Raw genomic sequence first — 16,783 nt, forward strand, 5'->3', positions numbered from 1 at the left:
CTGGCCTGATATCCCCTAATGTGGTTCGGTGACAAATTTTGTTTGATAAAGTGTCTACAAAGTGTCTAGGAACATTTTTATTATGTTAATGTGCTATATAAATACAAGTTGTTGCAGCACCACAGCTGTGGAGCATAATCATGTGGATACAACTCCAAATATTTAAGCTGTAAGAATTTTCACTATTGATGAGCAATAGCTAACATGAAAATTATGCTGTGTACAGTCAGGAATCACATTTCTGGCCATAAAATGTGCATGAAAAATACACACATCTCCAAATGCTTTCATTTAGAAAACATAGACAGAAGATCATCTGTTCAATTATATGCCTGCCTGCCTGCACTTATGGTGCAAGTCATTTAAACCTGTAATCTCAAGACCTTAAATGGACACAAACAGTACTCATGGTCAATAGAGAAAATGTATTTGCTTTCTTACTGTCCATAATCAGTATGTTTTGTATGGAAAGAGGTGTGTCTTTTCTTACCCTTGCAAAGTGTATCCCAATTAAATTATTCAGTGGCAAGCTTTCATGAGTTTAAAATAAAGAAGGTTATTTATTCTCACATACTTATCCCACATTAACGCAACACCGCACACTCAGGCTGACGCATACACATGCACACACATAAACTGGATACAGAAAAAGATAGCGCACCTTTACAGGTTACAGTTAATTCAGACTCTGATTTACAATTTCTGAACTCCCACGTGGCAGACCTATGGTTTCTTGAATGGATCTGATGATTTAAAGTTGAAGGGTTGTAAAGTGAAGGGTTCACAGCAAGTTGTGAAGTTTCTTATAATTTAATATCGAGGAGGGTGGTTCTCAGGTGAACTTTGAAACTGGGACAGGTTAAGTACTTTGGCTGCTTGATGACTTGCAGCTCATTTCAGAGTTTGGTTCTCAGACTAGCTGACGGCTGATAGTTCTGATGGATCTTCTGAGTCGTGGGGCAATAAAGGTATAGTCCCTTAAACTAGTTTTGATCACATGACCACTGGGTTCCAAGGCTCACCCAGTAATGGGAAGTTGATAGCAGCCACAGAGTTTCAATCTTCCATTTTGTCCAGTACGAATAGGAAGTATGGAAACCAACTAAAGTACTAACTGAAAGTTCATAATATGATACACCTGTACTGAGCAAAGAAGGACACGATGAGAAGGATGAACCATCTGTGGTTAACAAAGGTGGTTAAGGAGAGTATCCAAGCATACAAAGCAGCAAAAGCTAGTGATAGGCCAGAGGATTGGGAATTTTTTAGGAACCAGCAGCGGATAACTAAAATGCTAATAAAGAGGGAGAAAATTGACATTGAAAGTAAATTGGCAAGAAATATAAAAACAAACAGCAAGAGCTTCTACAGGTATATAAAAAGAGTGGTTAAAGTGGTCCAAAAGACTGCCATACCACATTCTTCTTCTGTATTAAATTGGGAATACTAACCACTAGATATATTTAGCTATTCAATTGACACTTTCTAAAGAAGGCTACAACATCTCCACCAGTGAATGTCAATCCGTCAGCAGATGAAAAAGCTGCATTAAATTGTAATCCTCTTGATACCTCCCAGAAGGATGTTTTTGCTCCTTGCTTCTGAGATGTTGGGCTCTGTACAAGCAAGCAATGCAACATCAGGCAAGTTCTACAATCTGACAGGCAAAGACAAATTCATGCATATGCATGGGCATTAAAGTCACCACATCAGAGAAATTTCACAATTGCACAGATCTCTGTTGTCACCAAATACACGCTACAATGGAAAAAATGAAACTGGTGCAATTACTAAGCTGTTTCTATAAAAATAGCACAATGGTTTCTCAGCTCTTATTAATGAATAAATCCATACCTGTTACAAAAGATGCCACTGATGCCTACTTCAGATTACACAAATCCCAATTTCACTGTCTTCTCATCTTTGTTTCATTTAATATAAACACCATAGACCAATAATTTTCTATTCTACTACACCCACATGTAGGGTGGAATCTTATCCCTTCCCTCATGAAAAGCTTGGTGGCAGGGGGCAATTAACTGTGCAGAAGGGTAGAGGGTGGGGACCATGCCGCCTTCCTGCCTGCCTCCACCCCAATTAAATCTACGACTAGAAGGCCCATGGTATTAGCCTAGCAACAGGTAGGGGGCTCACCATGCAGGGAGCACAACAAGCAAACCCTGGTGTATTTGCTTGCGGGGTCCCAATTGGGGGATGATCCCTTGATTAAAGGCACTCAGTGCCTGATCAAGGTATCCAGCATCAGGGAGTGGGGGCGGGGGGTGGTGGGCACCTAGAGCCACCCTTCCTGCCCATGCTGCTGAACCCCCTCCACTATCCTCCCCTATGACTGCCAACCCACTTCCCCTTCTTGCCATCACTCACCAGTGCCTGGGTCCCTCCTCAATCTGAGCCATCAGGTGGGTGTAATACCAGCAGCAGCCACCACCTCCCCATTGACCTTGCTGAGTACAGAAGAGTACAGAAGAGCTGCTGGCCTCTGATTGGCCAGCAGCTCTCAGCAGGTGGGACCTCTGCCCCAGAGGTCCTTGATCCTAGAAAGCCCGCTGCTAGCCTGCTAAGTGCCTGATTGGTACAAGATGCGGCGGGCCTTCCTGAAAACAGGAGACATGCGGCACTCCAGCCAGTGGCCATGACCCCCATTGCTTCCACAAGACACAAGATTCCGTCCATCCTATTCCCTTCACAGAATTAAACACCTTTCATCTAATTAAAACTCTTTGCAACGCAATCTACGTTCATTATATGTTTTGGGGTGCCAATAGATTTACTATAGACAGTACATATTCTGTGGGCTTCTTTATGTTTGAATTTCTGAGTATAAAGGGACAAATAACTGTCATATGGCATTACATAGTATAATGCCCTATAGGTAGGAGTATAGAATTGTGCAGACTTTTTGGACAAAAGAGAATGCTGATGAACATGTATCGCAGCTCTTGTGCTCTGGTAGAATTATATTATGTAAGCAAAAGTGGCAACCATTTTGTGCACAGCAATTCTTCACAATCAACAATGCATAACACTGAGCAAAATACTGCAGATGATGGAAATCTGAAATAAAAACAGAGAATGCAGAAATGCAGAAAAACGCAACAGGTCTGGTAGCATCTGTGGAAAGAAACTGTTAATTTTTCATGAACAAAAACAAAAATACCTGGAAAAACTCAGCTGGTCTAGTTTTTCAAGGTATTTTTGTTTTTGTTCTAGATTTCCAGTATCCGCAGTATTTTGCTTTTATTTTAAGTTAATTTTTCATGTTGGTGACCCTTTGTCAGAGGAAATAGTACATAGTATCAGCCAGGATATCACGGGAACTCTTGTTCTTTTTACCTAGTGCCATGGGATGCAAAATATCTACCGATGCCTGTTAAAATAATCAGACAGAATCTCAGTTTAATGTCTTATCCAAAGCACAGTCAAGATAAACAGTAGCCCAAAACCTTCTGACCAAGAGATGAAAATATGGCCAACTGAGCCAAGCTGACATGGAGGGCAGGATTTTACCATAAGTTTTGGGATCCTAACATCGGGATCAAATGGTGGTTCTGATCCAGTACTGTCAGGGGGAACCAGCTCAGCAAACTTCCCAGACACAGCCTCCTTTATTGGTCACCTCCAGGTTTGCCGTCAAATTAAGGATGCTGGGCGGAATGTAGATGCTGCTGGCCCAATCAGAGGCAGCCCCACCAAGGGAAGGGGGTGTCGTTGAGGTAAGTCGGGCATCGGAAAGGCCCCACTATTTTGAGGTGCCCTGGGATAGACAAGTCAAAAGAAAAATTAAAGGCCCATTGGGCTCATGGGGCAACCTTCGTACCTTGGCCTGTCTGAGGCTCATGGAGCCTCCAGCTCCAGTGGGCCCCCAACGGCCTCAAGGAGCCATCTCCATGAAGCTAGTGGCCTCCCCACATGACGAAGGGGAACTCTGCTACCGGCAAAATGCTGGTAGCCCAGGGAAATGACCCTCAATAGGGCCTTTAATCATTTAAATTGACTGTTCACCTCTGTTTGGGTGACAGCTGATCCACGTTTTGTCCCACTGCTTGGAGCCTTCTCTGGTGGCAAGACTGTGTTGGAGGACAATCCCGACACAGGTACCTGCTATTTTTCTGTCTCCCCTGGCTCCCATCCCACCTCCCCAGAGCTGAGAAAATCCTGCCCAGAGTTCCTTTAGCACCTAAGTTAACAGGAAAACCCTAAGATTGATCAATTTCTAAGTTAGCTATGTTTTCCTAACACAGAACATATTTGGGTCGCAGCCAAGTAGCTCTTTTGGTGCAGCCAATTCATTAATGTCCTCAAATGGAAACAACCACTTAAGATTGCTACCCAACACCTTAGTTGATGTTGACCAGATCTGATAGATGGCCTTTGGTTTCCCATACTATTGGGATTGCCCATGCACGTTCTTAATGACTAAATGCAATTTTATTTGGAAACATGTAGAAGCACAGCATCTTCAATTATGAAAATCAGCGCACTGAGTTGAAGACAATCCCAAGATCAATAAAGCTGCTGAAAAAATGATTTGGAATTATAATTACTTTAGCATGACTTACTGTAAGCAAAATATATACTCAATGCTCCATTTTCCATAATTGGAGTGCTGCTTGGTCTACTTAGGTTTCCATTCAATGGTACAATGCAGACATTGTGAGGTGAGATAGAACATACAAAGTAATAAACAACAATGTGATGCTGTGTCAGGTCTTTTGGTCAGCCTTATCTTCTTTCTTGTGTAATAATTAATAAGCCTGAGATGTTTTGTTCTGTGGAAGAGGATATTGCCGTACATGTTGATCTTGCATCTTTCCCAACATGTACTGTGATATTGTCATTATTGTCTTCTATTTCAACTGTTATGTTGTATTCTTCACCTTGCATTTGCTGGGATCGATTCTAATTTCAAACTTAATGCTCTGCTTTTTTGCCTACTGTAAATTCTAATGGATTGGTTAGTATTGAAGTGAAAGTTGCTGGTCTCCTTTTATATACAGTTCAAAAGCAGCAGAATGTAACATTATTTACTCATAATAAATTTACAATGCAAAACAAATACTCAGCTTTTAAATTCCTAAGAGAGCATCCATGGCAAAAAGAACTTCAATATGTTCACACTGCATAATCAACTGTATCTGTATATCCTGTTAGATAATCAAACATTTGCACTTTTGATGTCGATGCAGAAATGGATTTGCATTTTGGGAATAAATCTAAAGATTTGATGACAGTCATACCAAACAGGGTGTTGCAGGAGTCAGTAAAGGAACTGACAAGAGAGATGCCCTCCAATAGGGCCTCTTCATTTGGTATTTGCACCACCAGACTTGCCAGCACTGTCCCAGGGCTATCAGTACCCATCTACTTGTGGCTTCTGGGTTCAGGCAGGAGGCAGGGGAAATGGGATCCTGGCCTCACCACACCTAGTCATTTATATATAGCCGAATTGTGAAGTCAACTTCAATGCTAGAGCTGGGAAGGAAGATTCCTGGGAGTGGGGTGCCTGTCTGAGGCTGAGAAATCTGAATGCAGAGCTCTTGCTATATTTAACAGCAGGGTCTCATTAGAAATGTGTGTACTCAATCTTCTGCCAATCAACTAGTCAGATTGAGGGTGGAATTTTCCACTCCCGCCAGCAGTGGGAATCATGGCGGTGGGTGCACTTAATTTGGCAGGAAGTAAAAAGTCAGTTTCCCCAAGGCAGGATAAACCGTGCAAATTTTGTTCTTTTGACTTTCAAGGCGGGCTAAAGGCAGGTTGAGTTTCCCCTTTTTACATCCTTTTCATGCATGCAAATTAAAAGGCCACCTTACCAGAATTAAGTTTGTCCTCTAAATTAAGTTCCCCACCAGCAAGAATTTAGAATTTTCAGCTTTACAACTGTACAAAAGTGGCATGTACCTGGCGAGCTCCACATCTTCCACGACTTTGAGGTCCATAGATATTGCTTCCTCCTTCTTAGGGACTTCGCATAACCTCACTCGAATGCTGTTAGCAAATGCTGCGCCAAGGCTGGACACAGGAGGCAGGCGAAGGCTGGAAGGAGGTTGGGGGGTGGGTGGGGGTTTGGGGGGTGGGGGGGGGGGTGCGTAGGGTGGAAGGGTAAGGGGAGTCTGGACAGGGGAGGCAGGCTTATGAGGGGAGGGTAGGGAGAGTGTCTGGTGAACGGCAGGGGGAATGCCCGAGGAAGTTGGGGGAGTGTCTTAGAGGCCAGGTCAGTGGTGGGCTCCTAGGGGGGAGAACTCAGGGTACTGGTGAGAGGAGGGAACAGTCACAGTCAAAGAGGGGAGTGGGATGAGTTGGGTGGCAGGTCCAGGGTGAGAGTCTGATAGGTGAAGGCTTCATCAGCTGGGTCATGAAGGGGTCAAGACAGGTGGCTTGGATAATGGGAAGGGGCTGGGTCAGGGTGGGCATGGGAATAATAACGGGTGTCGACTCTGAGGGGAGGGAAGTCATGTGGAGGTGGATCATGGTAAGATCCAGGGTAACTAGGGAAGGTTCAAGGGTGACAGAGGGAAGTAGAATGTTGATATTGGGTGGGTCTATGGTGATGGGGGGAAGTTGGTGGGTGACAGGAGGAGGGTAGAAGGTGGTGGAGTGAGTTTGAAAGGTATCGCATACTATTTTTTCAAACTGACCTTGACCGTGCAGTTAGTCAGTCAGTGAGATCCCTTGAGGTGAGAGGAGGGTCTTTTTGGGTGGGTGGAATTCAAGGTCAGCACGTGGCTGACTAAAGGGACACTAATAATTATGAGGGAACTGGATGTCAAAGATGCTCACTTGTGTTCTCTCTAGGGTGAAGCCCACATTGCAGCAGGTTTCTTCCTCACTCATGGGTCCCATAACATCAAGATCCCAACAAAGTACGGAGCTGCCATTCATTCTGTGCCATTTGTCATCGATTGCAGTCAGAGGCAGGGATGAAGGGAGGGAAGGAGGGAGGTGGATGGCTCTAAGAGGCATGACTGGTGGAGGGCAGCCAACTTGTGACTCTAAACTTCTATCCTCCTGTGTGAAAGGTCATGATTGACAAGGGATCAGGCACTTAGTCTTTCTATGCTGCATATGCAATGGTCTCTCTATAAAGTTTCAAGGATGGTGGAGAAAAGCAGAGAGTGCCCGAGTGAGGCTTCTTGCACATGGCTCTCCTCACCCTGGTCAAAGAGCATTGTCTCCTTATGTATTAATGTATGAATGGGAGGAACACCTATCTCTGGTCCTCCGGGATGTCCTTTACCAGGGACGGGAGGGGCGGAGGTGCCATATCTAAATGGACCCCAGGTGAAGGGCTTAGCACTGGGCTGCTGTCCTTGAGATGGAGCGAAACCTGTAAAGGATATGCTCACTAAATGTATCACTTCAATTCATTCACACATCCACTGAGGTGTCGATGATGAAGGCTGCAGGAAAAACTGCCTTGGTACTGGCTCTCGTCCAGATGAGGAGAAGGAGGGCCCATCACCTTTTGGCACAGGGCCATGAGGATCAAGGGCCTGAGCAGGAAGATGCAGTGGGGCCTCTATAAGGTCAAGATGCTGGCGAACATGAACCAGTGGAATGGCAAGCATTGGCCCAAGCATGAGTTTCTCACCAGTGGTGGTCTTATAGGTAAGAGAAAGGCAATACCAGAGGCGCTCTCTTATGTTCCGAGATGTGGTTGTTCACATTTGCAAGCTTCTCCAGTACAAGCTGTGGCCGCAAGGACTCTGGAGGAGCTATACGGAGCTTCTGGCCTGCAATAAGTGCATGTCTGTCCGAATGCCATTTAAATATGGCTCCAGGAACTTCAAGCCCATGAGGTAACGACTGGGCAGGTGACTTCCTGCCTGCCCCACCACAAAATTCACAAATTCACGGATGCATAATTAATGAAGTCAAAAGCAGAAGATCATGCGTGTTCACCCGCCCTGCCTGCCAGCGGGATTCACGTTGACTATCCCGCCCGCCACCGGACTTAGTCTCCACAATGGTGAGTGGTGGGGGGAGGGGGTTGGAGGAAGCTGTGGTACAAGGTAGCAGCTGGGGACCACTCCCTGGCAATTGAGAAGATTGGGGGTCATGGGGGAGGGGGGTGCTTCAAGCTCAACAGGGAGATTGTGGAGGCGTGGCTGAAGTTCAGAGACAGGCAAGAGATTGTGTAAGGTTTGCTTGAGGGGTCCTCCTGTCTCACAAGTAGCCCTGGAATTAAAAGGCTTACTGGATCTGGCAGCTCCCGCCGCCCTTCAACTGCTTGGTTTCCAGAACTCTGGGAGAGGTGGTCTGTTGAGGTTATATGTAAATGGATTCCAAATTCTGAGACATGAGGTTTCATTTATATATTATAATTACCAACCCACCACTTTGGAGTTGGTTATTCAGTCAAGGCCAAGACTGTCTCAGTTAAGCTCGATAAAGGTGAGTTTGCAGCAGTTTGGGGTCAGGTTTCACATTTTCTTTTTAGATTTAACCACCTCTCCCTAATTCTGTTAGTCATGGGGGTGGGGGAGGGAGGGAGGGGTTAAATTACTCCAATATCTTTGGCAAGGCTTTGGAAAGACTTTTATCAGGAGCCGTGAATGGGAGCTGTGCAAGTTGATGCATACAGAGAAGCCAGTAGATGTTTGCATATTTATACATAGGTAGGGTTAATGCTGTAGCCTGATGTGGAAGTAATAAGAATATCACCTCTGAGAGTAGCACAGCTGTCTCTTGCTGCCAGCAGTAAGTTCCTCTACATTCCTTCCCAGGTTGCTGCTGTTCCTCTAGGTGACCTCCTCATGCCCAAGTGTTTTTGTTCTCTGGGACACCTCTGGGGCAGGGTTCTGCAGCTCGTAGAATTCCATCATATTCCCAGCAACTCCAGTCAAATGCATGATACCCCAGAACGATCCTTGCACTCAAAGGCATCTTGAGCATTGCTGTAAATTGCTCTACAATAACCCAGGCTGATTAGAATCTTCTTCTGGCGATGCAGATGATGCAGTTGATCAAGAGCAACTATGGGTCACTTGAGTGCAATCTACGACTGCTGGGACCTGGGGTAATCCTGCCCCTTTGTAAAAATTCAGTATCCAGTCATGTTGTCCATGGGAGATGTGATAAAATGGCCTCTACAATGCATCTGTGACTTGCCTAATGCATATGTACACAGCTGATTAGCCAAGTTAGAGTTATCTCCAATGGGAATCTAGAACAATCCCATTGCACAATGATAGCTGTGACTCTAACAGCTGGTGGCAATGTGGCCTATGGTAGAGGTGGGCTGCAGGCTGGGTTGCAGGATATGACAGATCATTGGTGACTTCCATTGTGAAGCGTAACCTCAGCACACTGTTCTTGGGCCAAGTGGAGGTAGGAACACCTTGGTTCACATAGGTGTAGAGGTACTGGATTGGGTGCTATGGACGGCCAATTCTGCAAGGACCAGCCTGGTCTCCCTCCTTTTGTTTATCCTGTAGAATTAGCAATGCCTGGAAACTTAGCCTCCTAACCCTACCTCTCCGAAAGTCTATAAAATCAGCTGAAATAACTACAAAATGAAATGCTCTTTAAAGGTTGCAACCAGAGAGAAAGTCAGCTTCAGTAATTAGACATAAACAGGTAGAGACCATGATATGATACACCTACATGAATTCTGATATGATTAACCAGGTAAGAATAGTATCAGTATTTTGTATTATTGTTGCACGAAGTGATTAGACGTGCACATTTATAAGTGCTAATGTTCTATCATCCATTAGTCTCAATGTTACTACATTAGGAGATTTGCAGCAACTTAATTTGTTTTCTCCATTTATACAAAATAAAGCTGTAAAAAGTGTGATGTAACTATGAAAAAATATATTATTGCCTGAGAGTTGTTTGGTAGCACAGAACTTGAATATTGCTGAAAAAAGAGAAATGTTGCTGAAGCTTTTCATTTTGCACTCATCAGGACAAATGCAAGAATGTCAAATTTCAAATGATCACAACAATTTATACTACAGGAGAAAAGGTTGCTGATTGGTTGGCAAGCTGACTCTTATTGGCTAAGGGGTTGGAATGGAGAAAGCAATGGGGAACTATAGGCTCCTAAAGCTCCTGGGAAATTCAAAAAAGCTGCAAGGCTTGAACATATTCTTTTTGGTTGCAGAAAACAGGTCCCTGTATAAATGTATGTCATTTCTTACAAGTGTAAATGAGCCACATTACAAATTTGACTTATTACTGAAATTGGTTATTAATGTAGCCATTAGCACACTCAGGATTGTCCAGCAAGTGCTTCCTAATTATGGAATCACATCCAACAGTACACGTTTTGTTTTGGGTTTTGCAAGCACGGACAAGTTGTACTCTGATAATTATGAATAACCAAAGGAGCATGCTGTTTAATTCAATCAGCCAATCTTTGAGACATATAGCCTACACGCCAAGACTGAAATGTATCCATGAAATTGCTGAATTGTGCGGTATGCAGAATAACTTTTTGGACTGATGGCAACAATCTGTTAGTGGAAAACACCACTCACGTAGCCACTTAATAGTAGCAGCATGAGGTGAGATTGGCTGTCCTTGACATCATTGCATTTCCAGAGTAACTTGAGGTAGACCACACACTCTTCAGGTCCGAAAGGGGCAGTCTTTGGGGAAGGTCCATTTGCAAGTATTCAAAATATACAGCGAGCAATGATCTGATCAGGATAGCAATTGACCTGCAGAGCGGCTTTGAAGCACTCTATTTTTGCGTCAAGCTTACAAGGTGAGCAAATAGCTAGGGCCCCATTTTAAAGATTGCTGATGGGTCAGACCTATAGTGGATGGAACTATATGAATCCCAACATGTCAATTGATCGATGAAGGTGAGCTTGTGGTGGCCAGTAGTCAAGAACCGATTAGTAGATTCCTCAACCAGCTTGTCAGGGAAAGGAAGGAGAATAGACTGCTCCATCACAAAAGGGAATTTGAGGGTGGGATAGAGCATATTAAGGAAAAACCTGCACATGGCAATATGTCTCCTTTTCCAGCAACAGTATTGCCAGAAGAAAGGGTAATCAGCCTAGATATAACAGGAGCAATAAATGCACCTGAAATTAATTCATTTGTAAAGATTTTGACAGAACATGCATTTTCTTGCCTATTAGAATAAAATTTAAGAGGAAAGGCAACATAAACACTTGCAATGCATCTACTAATCTTTAGTGCTTTTTAAATTAATTTCCGCAATGTGGGCATCGCTGGCTAGCAATTATTGTCCATCCCTAATTACCTTTGAGAAGGCGTTGGTGAGCTGCCTTCTTGAACTGCTGCAGTCCACATGGTATAGGTACACCCACATTGTTGTTAGGGACAGAGATCCAGGATTTTGACCCAGCACAGTGAAGGAACAGCGATATAAATCAGGATGGTGAGTGGCTTGGAGGGGAAGTTCTAGGTAGTGGTCTTCCCATGTGTCTGCTGACCCTGTCCTTCTAGATTGTAGTGGTCATGAGTTTGAAAGGTGCCATCTAAGGAGCCTTGGTGAATTCCTGCAGTGCATCTGGTAGATGATACACACTGCTGCCACTGTGTGTCAGTGGTGGAAAGAGTGAATGTTTGTTGAAGGGGTGCCAGTCAAGCAGGCTGTTTTGTTCTGGATGGTGTTAAGCTTCTTGAGTGTTGTTGGAGCTGCACTCATCCAGGCAAATGGAGAGTGTTCCATCACACTCCTGATTTGTGTCTTGTGGGCAACATTGGGGAGTCAGAAGATGAGTTACTCGCTGCAGGTCTCTGACCTGTTCATGTAGCCATGATATTTATAAGGCTAGTCCAGTTCAGTTTCTGGCCAATGGTAACCCCTAGGACGTTAATAGTGGTGGATTCAGCAATGGTAATGCCATTGAGTGTCATAGGTCAATGGTTCGATTCTCTCTTTTGGAGATGGTCATTGCCTGGCACTTGTGTGGCATAAACGTTACTGGCCACTTGTCAGCCCAAGCCTGGATATTGTCCAGGTCTTGCTGCATTTGGACATGGACTGCTTCAGTATCTGAGGAGTTGCAAATGGTGCTGAACACTGTGCAATCATCAGCGAACATCCTCACTTCTGACCTTATGATGGAAGGAAGGTCATTGATGAAGTAGCTGAAGATGATTGGGCCTAGGAGACTAATCTTTGGTGTGTTGCCAATATGCCCAGATCTTAATCAAAAAATTACATATTTAGAATGTTAGGAATTTTTGGCTTACAAGGAACAAAATCTGTACATAGGTGGTGGTGGGTGCTGAATATCAAACATGATGAAAATGTGAATATATTCTGAAGTTTATAACACAGATAATTTCTTATTTTTAAAGTGAGAAAGAATAATAGCTTTTTAAAAAATAAAATAGCCTAAAATAACATTTTCTGAGATTTTCAAGAAGTCTCAGTAAATTACAAAACACTGGTAGAGGGGAGTGTGGAGGAACGGGAATATGCTGATTTAAGGGCCAGCTTAAGGCTTCTTTTAGCTACAGGGGCTGAGGCAGAGACAAAACATCTTAAATTCATGGAGTCTGCACACAAAGAAACTTCCATATCTGCACACCACCATATCATGGATTCTTTGAGAGTGTAGCATGCACTCCAGATAGTTTGCTGAAGCTTTAGAGAAAGCTCCTCACAATTGTCCAATATTCATTTGGAATTACACATTAGAATTTCAGTCTAGCATGAAGCATGTGACAAATTCAATGCCATCTGCAGGAGAGCACCTCATTGACTGAGGCCTATTCCCAAGTTTTACTATCTTCCATGAATGGCCTAGCTGGTGCTATGAGGTTTTGGGCCTGTATCACATAACTATGGATGTTTGCGGTCTGGAAAATGATTGTATTTGCACGAGCTCTGTTCGTGCAATCCAAAACTAATCCCACCACCCAAATCTCTCTTCACAGCATTGTATTTTCCACTGTTTTGAATTTTTATCTCATTTTCACTTTTAAAAGACGCAGTGGTCTCTAGCACAATCATTCACACTGACTAAAGCCAGGATTTTTTGGCCCTGTCATGGGCGGGACCCCCTGCGGGTGAGGCGGCGCCCCAGCCAGATGTCCACTGACTTGCAGTGGGACCAGAAGATTGTGGCAGTGGGCAGGTGTGGAAAATCCTGCCATAAGTATTCAATACTCCAACAGCTCTTCTTTTCCCTTCTCCATCTCAGTGATATTCCATCATCACCAAATCCTCAATCAGTTTTTCTCTATTTGTCCTCCCAAAAATTTATTTAAAAATTTATCTTAGCATTATATGCCCCAGTCCTGGTTTCTTGAGTCTCTCCTCATAGTTATAACTTCCAAACCCTGGCATCATTCTGGTGAAGGCACATTGCATGTGCTTGATGGTTTTAATAACTTTTGTATCGTGCAGTGCCTAAAAATGCATACAGTACTCTAACTGTGGCCTAATCAATATTCTATACATGTTCAGCATTATTTCTTTAATCTGTATTCTATGCCCCTATTGATAAAATCCAAAGGATAGCAAGTTGCCTCAGGCAGTGGCACTAAATGGGTGGGAACAATCGGTAATCCTTTATACCCTGTACCTGATAAATAATTCCATTGGCAGCAATGGAACTGAACATCTGGCACTGCATATAGCGAGCAGTTGATTCAATATCACCTGTTTTGTGCCACTGCCTGAATTTCTATCCAGAATTTCTATTTTTTTTTTGGCTTTAGCATCTGCACTTATGCTTTTGAGCATTATGTACTTAAACCCCTGGGGTCTCTGTTTATCCACACCTTTCAGTGTCTTTCTATTAATCATATATTTCCACATTAATTTTTCTTTAGACTTATCTGCCCATTTCACTAATATATCAATGTTTTCATGAAGTCTTCTACAATCATTTGCACTGTATGCCAACTCTTCTTGTGTCAAGATTGTGTTCCTTACATCCAAGCCCAAATATCCATATCTGCCAAAAATAAAATAGACTTGGCATGAGTGCCCGGGATACATCATTTATGATCTTCATTCGGATCAAGCAACATTCATTTGCTGTAAGTTTTGTTTCCTTTCCATAAAACAACATCTTATGCATTCTGCTACATTTTGTTTTATACCAAATGCCTGAAGTTTTCCAACAAGGCTCTTGTAAGGCACCTTATCTAATGTCTCCTGAAAAACTACGTATATCTATTACATCTTTAGGAAGATTTGCTTGGAAAATCTATAATGCCCATTTTCTACTGGCAACCAGTAAGGTCATTTGGGTAAAAAGAGTTCTAAGACCAGCTAACAGAAGGTGCGTGACTGACCTGAAAATCACTTTCTCTTTGCAGACGTTGTCCAACTGGATGGTTGAGCAGAGATTAGGAAGATGCCAAACTGGGGGTGTCACAGATGAAAGCGCAATCTGTTACACAAATTGCAACAAAACACGTTTTAATATTGCCATAGACCACAATCAATGAATATTTCTGTAAAATACATTCATTTATTGCTGCTGCAAACTCCCCCATAACAAAGAAGTTTTTATCCACCAGGGTGGGAGGGAAGCAAAAAGAGCCACTGGTTATTTCTAACCTGTTCAGAACACATCTTGAGCATTATGTTCGGTTTAGATCACCAAGGCTCAGGGGAGACAGTCAAACAGGAAGGCAGCATAAAGGGGCATCCTGAGGCCAATCCCTAGCTTCAGAGAACTCAGTTAGAGGCAAGATCGGAAAAAGCTGCACTTGTTGCCTTTGAAGACTGAGAAGATACCTCAGAGGTGATATACTAGCAAAGAGTATAGAAAGATACATGCAAAACATTACTTCTTGACAACAGTAGAAGATTCTTTATAGATGGATAAATTAAGAATGACCTCTCATTTACATCTATCTTGTATTCAAAGTGATATCATTTGCATAAGAAATGCAAGATGTTTTTATAAGTCGATGGCAATACTTTTGGTGTCAAATGTTTGATTATGAAACAAAAGCATTTTCCAAAAACTTTTCATAAAGAAATTGTCACTTTAACTTACAAGTCCTGCTACATCTTAGGCACTTTATATATTAGCAATTTATTAAGATGCTTTTTCTTCAAAAGAGGTTATCTTTAGAAACTGTGAAATCATAATTAACATTTAATCTTTTCTTGAAGCTGTGTTTTCCATGTAACAACAAATGCAACATACATTTATGTAGCACCTTTAACATTGTAAAACATTGCCAGGAGAATTATAAAAAAAATAATTTGCGAGCAAGCCACAAAAGGAGATATTAGGACAGGTGGTCACAGAGGTAGGTTTTAAGGAGCAGAACAGTTAAATCTTATTCTAAAAATACTACATTCTTTTCCCACATTAACCACAATGTTCATATGCCCATGCAGTAAGTTACAAAGAACTTCGAGTTATATGAACAAATAATCACAATCTGCTGAGTACACGCATTCAACCTTTGCTGGTTTTTATTACATTTGTAAATCTAGCCAGGATGGGTATTTTTACTGTGTGAGAGAACAAGAGATCAAACGACAAAAAAACATCTTTGTGGGACTCAATCTCGACAGATTAATTTTACAGTACAATAAACAAAAGAATTTTAATTTCATTGGAGAATGAATTATTGGGAAGCAACAGTGCTTTTTGCTCTCAGTCTGTTATGGGTTTTATGGCAGTTTCTGCCCGAGGAGACTGATGTTTAACGAGTAGATGTTTCATTTTGTGTCATTAGGGAAAGGAGTTTGTCCTACTGTAAGCTGTTTTAGTGTTTGCAGTGCAATGTTTATTTATTGTGAAAATAAATACTCTTGGAAGACTTTGTTAGAAGAAAGAATTCGCATGATTTACAATGGGAAACTGACTCATACTATATTTGCAAGTGTAAAACTGAAACCTCAGTATCTGCCAGAAAGCTTTATAGTTCTTTTCTTTTTCTTAAAAAAACAAAGTTTGCAAGTTTGATTTGAGGAGATTAGAAATATATAGCTTCCTTGAATGGAATATGTGCTGCAACCTAGTCTCAATTTCTCAATGCGCTCAGATAGATAGAGTTGAATTTAATGGCCATGGCAGTGACTCCCATCCACTTGTCTGAAAGCCGGTGGCAATCCCGCCATGACCGTTTTTGGAAGCCCCGATGGAATTCCTTGTCCATCTGGCAGTTAACTGCCTACCGTCGGGATTTCCGTGTCTGTAAAGGTGAAGAGCCCACCTCCAAGACCTATAATGAGAAGGCGAGCAGCTCTTCAGTCCCTGTAGCATCACCAGGAGCAGTGGCCACTGCTGGGGCTGCAGCAGGCCCCGGAGGCCTCAGCATTAAGCTAAGTGGGGTCAGGCGCACTATGGCCACTAAGGCGGGCTCTGGTAAGGTAGGGGGTTGGGTCATTGGTGAGGGAAGAGGAGTCTTTCAGCAGGTCGGCCCTTGCCCCGGTGGGGGGGCCTCCATGGGTCATAGGATGCTTAATCAGGAGGAACCATCTGAGTCAGCAGGAAGGCCATCACGTTTACTGGGGGACTCCCCATGTGGCGTATGTCCCTGCTCCCTGATAGCAGAAATTCAGTGGCAGCAGGTTAATCTAATCGACTACTCATGAGCCTCAATTGTCTTCTGGGCAGGAAGGCCATCCTCAACCTTCCTTGCCTTTGACTTAATCAGGGGAGTTGGGGAGGTGACAGGCACTCCACCACCTGCCTTCCTTTCCCATTCTACAGTGTATTGCTGCCTCCCCGTCCACTAACAGGATGGGAGAATGTCCAATTGAATTCTGCCCTTAGAGTACCACTGTCCCATTTATATTATCACAGATGGTAACCTAAATAGTTGCTTTTATTTTTGCTACTAGACA

General features: G+C 43.0%; 1 long non-coding RNA gene across 1 annotated transcript in view; it reads right to left on the reverse strand.

The window, feature by feature from the left end:
- Positions 1-1,075: 1,075 nt before the first annotated feature.
- LOC121269809 overlaps positions 1,076-16,783 on the reverse strand; it is a 64,193-nt gene continuing 48,485 nt past the window's right edge. Inside the window, exons 2-4 of the long non-coding RNA XR_005941419.1 lie at positions 14,263-14,360; positions 3,355-3,388; positions 1,076-1,138 (exon numbers count right to left, since the gene is read on the reverse strand). This is a non-coding gene — a long non-coding RNA (uncharacterized LOC121269809). The remainder of the gene's footprint in view (positions 1,139-3,354; positions 3,389-14,262; positions 14,361-16,783) is intronic.

The sequence above is a fragment of the Carcharodon carcharias genome, chromosome 26 (genome assembly GCF_017639515.1).
Source record: "Carcharodon carcharias isolate sCarCar2 chromosome 26, sCarCar2.pri, whole genome shotgun sequence".
Lineage (NCBI taxonomy): Eukaryota > Metazoa > Chordata > Chondrichthyes > Lamniformes > Lamnidae > Carcharodon > Carcharodon carcharias.